Source organism: Alexandromys fortis, unplaced genomic scaffold (assembly GCF_014885135.2).
Source record: "Alexandromys fortis isolate MF-2015 unplaced genomic scaffold, M_Fortis_MF-2015_v1.1 scaffold_105, whole genome shotgun sequence".
Classification (NCBI taxonomy): Eukaryota; Metazoa; Chordata; class Mammalia; order Rodentia; family Cricetidae; genus Alexandromys; species Alexandromys fortis.
In genome coordinates this window covers 1092387-1103292 of record NW_026068011.1, presented here as the reverse complement: position 1 = coordinate 1103292, position 10906 = coordinate 1092387, and the positions used below count along the sequence as shown (strand labels likewise).

The following is a 10906-nucleotide window of genomic DNA, read 5'->3' as shown; positions in this document are numbered from 1 at the left end:
TATCTCTGTTGTAAAGGGGGCTGCCTAGTCAATTCCTTTATTCAAAGCAATTTTGAGTCACGCTGCATTCTCAAGGGAAATCTAGTCTTTCTGATAATTACATAGCTGATTTGAAGGGTAGACTGTACCTTCAACTAGTAAAATCGGTGTATGAGTTGTGACTATGGCTTTTTGTAGCAATCATTTAAGAAGAAAATAATTGGACTGCTTGGCGACGTTTACGCCTCATTAAGCAGTTGAGGCGTGGGGTGATGTCAGGAGAACTGGTTGACAAAAAGGATCGAGACGCACCACCCAAGGAGGACAGGAAAAGATTACAGACTCCTGATAGAGAACTAGATAGAGACCAGGACCGGAAGTCCTCCCCAACTAAAGATAGAAAGCGGCATCGGTCACGGGATAGGCGGCAATGAGGTAGCCATTCTCGCTCTCGGTCCCACTCCAAGTCTACAGAGAGAACGACAACACAAAGAACGAGAGCGAGATAAAGAATGGGATCGGATTAAGGAGCAGGACAGAGACAAGGACGGACACAGGAGGGACAAGGACCGCAAAAGATCCAGCTTGTCTCCTGGTCGAGGAAAATATTTCAAATCTCGGAAAGACAGAGACTCTAAGAAGGGTGATGAGGATGAACATAGCGACAGGAAGCCTAAGATCCAGCCACTGTCCCTGGAGGAACTTCTGGCCAAGAAAAAGGCTGATGAAGAAGCTGAAGCTAATCCCAAATTCCTCTCCAAAGCAGAGCGGGAAGCTGAAGCTCTGAAGTGGCGGCAGCAGGAAGTAGAAGAGCGCCAGATGTTGGAAGAAGATAGGAAGAAAAGGAAACAGTTCCAGGATTTGGGCAGGAAGACACTAGAAGATCCTCAGGAGCAGAAGCGGCAGGAACGGAGAGAGGATGGAGCGGGAGACCAATAAGGAAGAGGATGGGGAAGGGCACCAGAAGATCCAGGAAGAAAAGGATAAGAGCAAGGAGTTGCACGCTATTATCTAGGTGGCATCAAAAAAACGGTGCAGAACAAGGCATCTCAATGACCGAAAGTTTGTCTTTGAGTGGGATGCATCTGAAGACACTTCCATTGACTACAATCCCCTGTACAAAGAACGGCACCAGGTACAGTTGTTGGGGCTAGGCTTCATCGCAGGCATTGACCTAAAGCAGCAGAAATGAGAACAGTCACGTTTCTAAGGAGACCTGAAGAAAAAGAGGCGAATCCTGGAAGAAAAGGAGCAAGAGGAGGCAAGACTCCAGAAACTTCATAAGAAGGAAGCCAAGCAAGGCTGGGATGATCACCATTGGTCCCAGAAGAAGTTAGATGAGATGACAGACAGGGACTGGAGGATCCTCCATGAAGACTATAGGATCACCACCAATGGTGGCAAGATCCCCAATCCCATCCTGTCCTGGAAAGATTCGTCTCTCCCCACATATCTTGGAAGTCATTGATAAGTGTGGCTACAAGTAGCCAACACCTATCCAGTGTCAGGCCATTCCTATTGGCCTACAGAATCGTGGCATCATTAGTGTAGCTGAGACCTGCAGCGGCAAAACAGCAGCCTTCCTTACCCTATTACTGGTCTGGATCACCACACTTCCCAAAATTGACAGGATCGAAGAGTAAGACCAGGGCCCTTATGCCATTATTCTGGCTCCTACCCATGAGTTGGCTCAGCAGATTGAGAAAGAAACTATCAAATTTGGAAAGCCACTAGGTATCCTCACGGTGGCTGTCATTGGTGGCATCTCTAGAGAAGACCAAGGCTTCAGGCTATGCATGGAATGTGAGATTGTGATCGCCACCCCAGGACGTCTCATTGATGTGCTGGAGAACCACTACCTGGTGCTGAGCCGCTGTACCTATGTGGTTCTGGATGAGGCAGACAGGATGATTGACATGGGTTTTGAGCCAGATGTGCAAAAGATCCTGGAACACATGCCTGCCAGCAACCAGAAACCCTACACAAATGAGGCTGAGGACCCAGAGAAGATGTTGGCCAACTTTGAGTCAGGAAAAATACCGCCAGTCATGTTCACGGCTACTATGCCCCCAGTGGTGGAGGCCTAGCCAGGAGCTATCTTCGGAGACGTGCTGTGGTGTACATTGGCTCTGCAGGCAAGTCCCATGAGCGGGTGGAACAAAAGGTCTTCATCATATCAGAATCAGAAAAGAGGAAAAAGCTGAGGGGAATTTTGGAACAAGGTTTTGATCCACCCGTCATCATTTTTGTCAACCAGAAGAAGGGTTGTGACCGTGTTGGCCAAGTCTGTTGAGAAGATGGGGTACAATACCTGTACACTGCATGGTGGAAAAGGCCATGAGCGAGAATTTGCATTGTCCAACCTCAAGGCTAGAGCCAAGGATATTTTGGTGGCTACAGATGTGGCTGGTTGTGGTATTGATATTCAAGATGTGTCTATGGTTGTCAACTATGATATGGCCAACAATATTGAAGATTACATTCACCGAATTGGCCGCACGGGAAGAGCAGGCAAGAGTGGTGTAGCCATCACCTTCCTCACCAAAGAGGACTCGGCTGTGTTCTATGAACTGAAGCAAGCTATCCTAGAGAGCCCGATGTTTCCTGCCCTTCAGAGCTAGCAAACCACCCCGATGCCCAGCACAAGTCAGGCACCATCCTCACCAAGAAGCGCAGGGAAGAGACCATCTTAGCTTGACACAACACTTGATTGGATTGATAAACGTGCTCCAAAGCGGGTGCCTGCCATTTTAACCCTCACATCCCTCTTTCCAGGCTCTCCTTCTTGGATATGGGGTTTAGGAAACAATCAGATTCCCTGGTCCGGAGCCTGTGAAGTAGGCTCCATAGGGACAGGAAGATGGAGGAGCTTATTACTTCAGGTTTCATGCAGCTCTGCCCCTTGCAGCCTTGTTGCTGTCCTGGTTACAGGGTAACTAATTGCCTAGCACTGTCCCCCAGCCTGAACATAAACATAGCCTCCTGGAGGTGACTTCCTTCAGCACATGTGTGACTGTACTGCAGTACGTTGTTGCGCTAACTGATCCAGGAGATTTGGCATCATGAGGATCGTGGACCTTGGACTCTCTGTCACTCTGACAACAGGTTGAGAGCCTTTAGAGCTACCTGTGTAGGGTGCTGTGCACTCTAGGCATCCTCTCCGCCCCCCAAACCCAGGAATCTTTTTTAGGTATGGGGACTGGGTGAGCTGACTGGGTCCATCATTAAGTCACTGAGTGAAATTTCTGTTTTCTATTCTCTGAGAAGATAAGTTTATATGTTCTGAGAATAAATACATGAATCTTAAAAAAAGAAGAAAATAATTGACGTGTCAATATATTTGAAATATGTGTGTGAGATTCTGCTGCAATTCAGAAGTATCATGCTTCTCTGAGTGATTATTATGGATAATTGAGTTATTTATTTCATTGTATGATTACTTTTCTGAGAAGAAGCAAGTTAAAGAAGAAAGAGTTTATTATGGCTTAAAGTTTGAGATGTTGCAGTCCACCATGGCAAGATAAGTATGGTGGTGGTAGTGGAAGGTGCTTGGTAACATTGGATCCATTGACAAGATAAAGAGGCTGTGAACCCTATTGTTCAGCTGGTTTTCTTATTTGTAACTGGTTTCATTTCTGCTGTCAAGGTCAATCTCAGCTATAGTGAGCTGGAGGTTAGTCTAGGTTACAGGACACTCTATCAAAAAACAAACAACAAGGACAAAAACTAAACAAAGATTTGTTACTAGGTTACCAACCTCCTAATGCAACAAGAAGTGACAAGAGGATGAAACAGGACACATAAATATGGATTTTGATGACTTTGGATTTTTTTCTTATTTATTTATTTATACACACCAATACCTGTTGTCCCTCTGTCCTCTCCTCCCACGCTTGTTTTTTCTACCCTACCCACCATTTGTTCCTCAGAGAGAGTAAAACTTCCCCTGTGAAGTCTACTAAATCTGTTAGAATTTAAGGTCATTTTTTTTTTTCTGAGAGAGTGAACATGTGTAAAAATGAAAGTCGAACTCACCAGACATCATACACCTGAGAGGGGGTCAAGTTAATGACATGCCAATTGACCTGGGGAACTTTTCCATCAAACCTCCAGTAAGAGAAGTTATATTTCTAGAGACTGGATCCATTAGGAGATGTTTGAGAACTCATATCTGTTCCACTTAGTATCTCAGAGGAAGTAGGAATATTTATCACCTATATTTTAGTTTCACATACACAGTGTGACAAATGGCTATGAGTGATGAAATTAAGAAGCTTTGGAAACATAGCTGAGAAAAAAAGGATTCTGGTGGAGTCACTGTGTCAAAGAAGAGAATTCAGAGACTCTTACAGAATTTGTAACACATTAAAAAGATTTACCTCGAATTGATACAAAGTTAAAGGAAATGACCAGTTTTTGAAATTAGAATTTATTCCATTCCATTGCAAAATTTGAATGTCTAAGAACTATGTCCTCCAGCAAGGGTATTAATGTTGCAGAACATATTGAACTAAAACCTTTTATATGACTCAGAGGTTAAGAACACTTGCTGGTTGCAACTGACCTAGGTCACACAGTCATCCATAACTCTATTTTCAAGAGATCTTATGCCCTCTATGACCACAGGCAAAATACTCACACACATAAAATAAATACATTGAAACATCAAATCCTTAATATTAAGAAACAAACAACCCTGAAAAGTATGTACTGTCTCCTTCATGAAGCACCCTGAGGCAAATTCTAGTCACATAAAGGCAAACAGAAATTCCTGTGGTTTAGTTGAGGAGAAATGGAAAGAAAAAAATCTGGATTCTTATCTGGCTAAAGCAGATTGTGTCCTAAGTGTTCTAAGACCTGGGACTGAAGTTGTGCACACAACCTCATTGCTTCCAAACAACCTGTATCAAGGACAATTCAGCAGAAAAAAATGCTAATCAGTGTGAAATTGCACAGAGCCCATTTGATACTGATAATATGCAATAAGCTTGTCTATTAGCATTGGAAAAGAAACAGAAAGCAAGCAACATTCCATAAAGTAGGACTAGGTTTGAGGTGCTATCCAGAGTTATCTGCAGAGATCAAATAAGGTGTTAGGTAATTCTCTACCTATTCATTTCTCATCCCTTATAGTGATACACACACCTAACAAACAAAACGTGTTATCACTTATAATAACTATTCATTTAGATTTTTTTCTAGAAAATAGGACACTCAAACCTGTGTTTATTTTTCTCTACTGCATGTATGCTCCCATATGTGTAAGAGCATAGACCTGTATACATTTGCATGTGTGAGCCAATATGTAAAAGACATTGTATGACTTCATTGATAACTCTCCACTCCATATATTGAGGGAGGATATCTTGCTGAATCTGATTCTTACCACTTGGTCTAGACTGGCTAACCAGCTAGCTGAGGGAATTTTCCTGCCTCCTGTGAGATGGGAATAAACGTGGACTCCCACAATGTCCATAGCTTAATCAGGTCCTGGGAGCCTTTTTTTTTCAAGTATACATCTATATTTTATTATGCTCACGTATCTAACCTTAACGGTAATTATTTTATGGATTTTTACATCATTTATATTTTTTTAAAAACAGTCTTTTTTATTTTGCATACTAATCCCAATTCCTATTCCCTTCCTGCCTCCTGCTCATCCTACCTTCTCCCCAACCCAACCCCCCATTCACTCCTCAGAGAGGATGAGGCCTCCAATGGGGAGTCAAAGTCTGTCACATCACACTGAGGCAGGACCAACGCTCTTTCCCTGTACCTAAGTTGAGTAAGGTATCCCACCTTAGAGAATGAGCTCCAAAAAGACAGTTCATGCACTAGGGATAAATTCTTATCCCATTTCCAGTCGAAGAGAGATAAAAATGATAATATGAGCAAAGGGGTAAAGACCATGACAGGGAAATCTACAGAAACAGTTGACCTGAACTAATGGGAGCTCACTGAAAACAGACTGAGAGCTAGGGATCCTGCATAGGACTGAACTAGGCCATCTGAATGTGGGTGTCAGTTGTGTGGCATGGGCAGTTTGTGAATATTTGGAATCTGAACTCCTGTCTTTATATTCCCATTCCAAGAACTTTTCAGGAAGAGTCATCTCGCTCATCTCACCTCTCCACACATTTTTCCTTAAGAGCCCAATTCTAAAAAGAAAAAGCTTTCCCAAAATATCTGCTTCTACTCTGTGGAGTGAAATATGTCTATATAGTTAAAGAAAAGCCTTAAAAAGTCTTTTCTATAACTTTCTTTTCCTAAAGCTGGTGGTCCCTAGGGACATGAGCTATGTAAATAAGCATGACGACAGCATGACAAGGCTCTCTTTCTCCTTCCCTTGAAAGCTGGCATGTCTAGCAGTGCCTGGGTATAAATAAACCACACACATCACAAAATGGAAACATTTCAAGTGTCAACAAAAATCAATGTGAGGACAAAACGGTCTATTCTCTGAAAAATAAATGAAAGCCGAGTGGCATTGATCTTGATTATTTTGCTAGTAGCACTCCTAAACCACAAAGTCACTTCTTCCTTCCATAACTGCCTGGTCTATAAGAAAGCTCAATCGTTCCTTAAAAGAGACTTTTAATATGACTCTATTAAAATCTACTTTTCTGACATATCTCCAAGATCAGTTGCATTTGCATGAATATGTGGTCACTGCAAGCCAAGAAAGAAATAATCTGTGTTTTGTATTCATCTGTTTGTGTATATGCTGGGCTAGCATGCCAATTAAGAGCTTGGTCTTTAGGAAGCAGTAAAGATGAAATAAATCGTGAAAACAAACAAGAGTCCTTGTATATTAAGAATGTCATCCATATAGTGACCTACTGTGTGACAAGGAATAAGTTTTAAATTGGATTACATGTTGATTTTAATGATGTTCTTTTAGAGTCATGTCTAAAGAAAGACAATTTCTTAACACACTGCTACTTAAAGATCTCAAGAGAGTCTAGAACAAAGCAAGGATTAAATATTGAGATACAGACCCATTAAGATTTAATGACTTCAGCTATAATCAGAAATGGAGGAAGAAGCTGTTATTTGATCTTTTAAGTCAACCATATGTGTTATAAACATGACTGGGACCTCAGATAAAGAGGAGTCAGTAGAGTCCCCTCCTTGTGGCTCTATGTGACACTATAGCATATGCTTTTAATTGCTGTTTTTATTTTTTTCCGAATTACTGACATTCATATAATGTGTTTTGATCAAATCCACCCTCCATTCCTTAACAAAGGCACTATGCAACCTTCTAAAGGAGGGAAACAATGTAAAGTCCTAACCAGCTGTGAAGCCTATGAATACAACATTGAGCAGCATGGCATAGTAACCCTAAAGATGCAGTAGTAGTGGCATATATAGCTAGGGGGTAACCAAGAGCTTTAGTATTGGACTTAAGACCTGCTCAAAGAGCGGGAAATCGTGCCTTGTACAGGTAAGTTAGCCAACTATAAATATCTAGGGAAATGATTCTTGAAGAACCTACAGTTACCACTTTACCAAACCAGTATATTGCCTAACTATATATTAAATGATTGTCCTTATACCTACAGAGAATTATATGCCTCGTGTTTTATCAATGAAGACTCTCTTTGCAACAGAGAGAACATTACAAATTACCACGACCGATCAAAATGAGAGCTATGGAGCCTCGTCCTAACATACACATCTATAAAACAATTCCCACAAGTAAGATTCAGAGAAAATTGCAGAAGAGGGGGGAGAAATATTGTAAGGATCAGAGGATCAGAGAGTTTGCTGCTACAGTGTCCCCTAGTAATCTCAGAAGTTACACCACACAAAATCACACCAACATGACTACCTAAGCTTGAGGTGAACAAAGATAACAGCAAACAAGTCAAATTGACCAGGAGAAAGACTACCAGGACCCAATCCTGCACAAAGTACTAAAACCAACTAATAAATTCTGATAATGGGACAAATCGTCTTCCCAGGGGGACAATACACTAGTAGGTTATCTAATACTGAATTACTGAATGATTAGCCCTGTGTGTGTGTGTGTGTGTGTATATATATATATATATATATATATATATATAATTATATAGATGAAATATATATATTTAGGAATGTTTATGCATTTAACAATAATTAATCAAAAAAAGGGTCATAAATTTGAAAGAGGGCAAGGATGAATGTAGAGGACCACAATAAAGCAGTCCAACACTAGGTCAGAATTGAGTATAAATAAAGCATCCTTTATTTAGTGATAGACTCACAGATAAATAGTCCCCTGCATGAGTGGGGAACAGGAATCAAATCCAGCATCTGAGAGGTTGGGAGAGAGGGAGAGAAAGATAGAGAGAAAAAGAGAGAGAGCCTGTGCGTGTTTCTACATCTGTTTTTATAGCACCCAAGGTCATTTCCAAAGTGTTCCATATTCTCAAAAGCCATAGGCTGAAGGAGTTCCTCCAGCAGATTGGTATATGGGAAAAATTGAAGGAAGGAACAGTAAGTGCTAAATGGTGTAACTATATTATAATCTCAATAATAACAAAAACAAATCAAAATCAAACCCAAAATCCTACCTTAAGAACCAGAACCCATGAACCTTCTTCATGTACTAGTCTAGCCTTTAGTCCTTCCCCTATCCTGGAGACTACTTCACCCTACAAAATTAATGTATTTTTTTTTTATTTTTAAGTGTACTGAGTCTACTTGCATGCTAGATACTAGCAAGTATATAGTAACATCTACTATAGCATAACTAGCCTTCGGGTGCAACATTTTTGAAAAAAATACTGACTTTCTTTCCTCAAGAAACAATCACTAAGCAATAGCTGCTTTGCTAGGCATGAATTTCATTACTCCTTCATATTCCCATACTAGGATAGTGACTCATTGTATCTTGTGAAGGTCTTGTGCATAAAATCATGATAGCTGTGAGTTCATGTGTGCTGTTGTTCTGGAATATAAATCAAATACTGTTTCACCACTCATGTTCAAGTTTCTAGTACTTACAAAGACCTAGAAAAACACAGAGTAAGTGCCTAATAAAAACATGTGTAATAGGCTGAAAATAGCTAACAATAATAATTAATAGTAATAATAATTCAAACGGTGAATCAACACACAACCCATCTCTCTTAAGTTTGTCTCAAATCTAATACTTGCTATGTAATTACCCTATCAAGAGTGACCAGACACAAGTTGAGGAGTTTTGACATTTCTCCAGAATGTCATTTCTACTAAACTATTAACAATTATTTCCACAAGACTTACTTTTATTTTACTCATTTGTTTTATTATTGCAGTATTAGATCTGGGAGGGGGTATTTACAGATAAGCACTGGAAATGAGGACAAAGATGAATCTTGTAAAATGAGGAAGAGAATTGTATAGGAGATGTGAAAATTAGGTAGATAATGGGCAATATAAGGATGGAGACAGCAAAAATTATTGTAAAACTATATTTTCTCAAGAAACACAACTATAGTTTTAGAAAAAACTATAACACCCAGAAAAGACTAATGTTTAGTCCACTATGACTTTTTACATAAAACCATTCAAAGTGAAAAATAAACACTGAAATTTAGACTTAAAATTTTTATTGTTTTTATTGAGATGTTTCTTTGATCCCTTCCTTACCTCTTCCCTCCTATTCTACCCTCTTATATGGCCCCCATACTCCCAATTTACTCAGGAGATCTTCTCTTTTTTTATTTCCCATGTATGTCTCTCTTAGGGTCCTCATTGTTGTCTAGATTCTCTGGGATTGTGAACTGTAGGTTGGTTTTTCTTTGTTGTATGTCTAAAAGGTACTTATGAGTGAGTAAATATGATATTTGTCTTTCTGTGTCTGGGTTATCTCCCTCAGCATGACGTTTTCTAGATAAATCTACTGGCCCACAAAGTTCAAGATATCATTATTTTTTTCTGCTATGTAGTACTTCATTGTGTAAATGTACCACATTTTTCTTGTTTATTTTTCAGTTGAGGGACATTTACTTGTTTCTAGGTTCTGGTTATGAAACAATACTGCTATGAACACAGTTGAGCACATGTCCTTACAGTATTATTGAGCATTTTTTGGGAATATCCCAAAAGTGGTATTGCTGGATCTTGAGGAAGGTTATTTCCTAATTTTCTCAGAAATCACCATACTGATTTCTGAAGCAACTGTAGCAGTTTGCACTCCCACCACCAATGGAGGAGTGTTCCACTTATCCAACAACCTCTCCAGCATAAGTTGTCATCAGTGTTTTTGATCTTGGCCATTCTTACAGGTATAAGATGGAATCTCAGAGTTGTTTTGATTTGCATTTCTCTGATGGCTAAGGATGTTGAGCATTTTCTTAAGTGTCTTTCAGCCATTTTAGTTTCCTCTTTTGAGAGTTCTCTGTACCCTATTTTTATTGGATTATTTGTTTTTTTGATGACCAATTTCTTTATATGGAAAAGCAAATAACCCAAAACCCAGGATAGCCAAAACAATCCTATACAATAAAGGAACTTCTTAGCCTGGCTGTGGTGGAGCACGCCTTTAATCCCAGCACTTGGGAGGCAGAGGCAGGCGGATCTCTGTGAGTTTGAGGCCAGCCTGGTCTATAAGAGCTAGTTCCAGGACAGGAACCAAAAAGCTACGAAGAAACCCTGTCTCAGAAATCAAAAAAAATAAAATAAAATAAATTGTAAAGGAACTTCTGGAGACATCACAATCCATGACTTCAAACTCTACTTCAGAAGTACAATACCGAAAACAGCCTTGTATTGGCATAAAAAGAGACAGGAGGACCAATGGAATGGAACTAAAAACTCAGATATCAATCCACATACCTAAAAACACCTTCTTTTTGACAAAGAAACAAAACATAGACAATGGAAATAAAGAAAGCCTATTCAACAAATGGTGCTGGCATAACTGGATGTCAACATGTAGAATAATGAAAATAGA

The 10906-nt window shown here is 40.0% G+C and overlaps 1 pseudogene; it reads left to right on the top strand.

Annotated features, from left to right (window-relative positions):
* Nucleotides 1–251: 251 nt before the first annotated feature.
* On the top strand, nucleotides 252–2677 carry LOC126513553 (probable ATP-dependent RNA helicase DDX23; annotated as a pseudogene).
* The last annotated feature ends 8229 nt before the right edge of the window (nucleotides 2678–10906 follow it).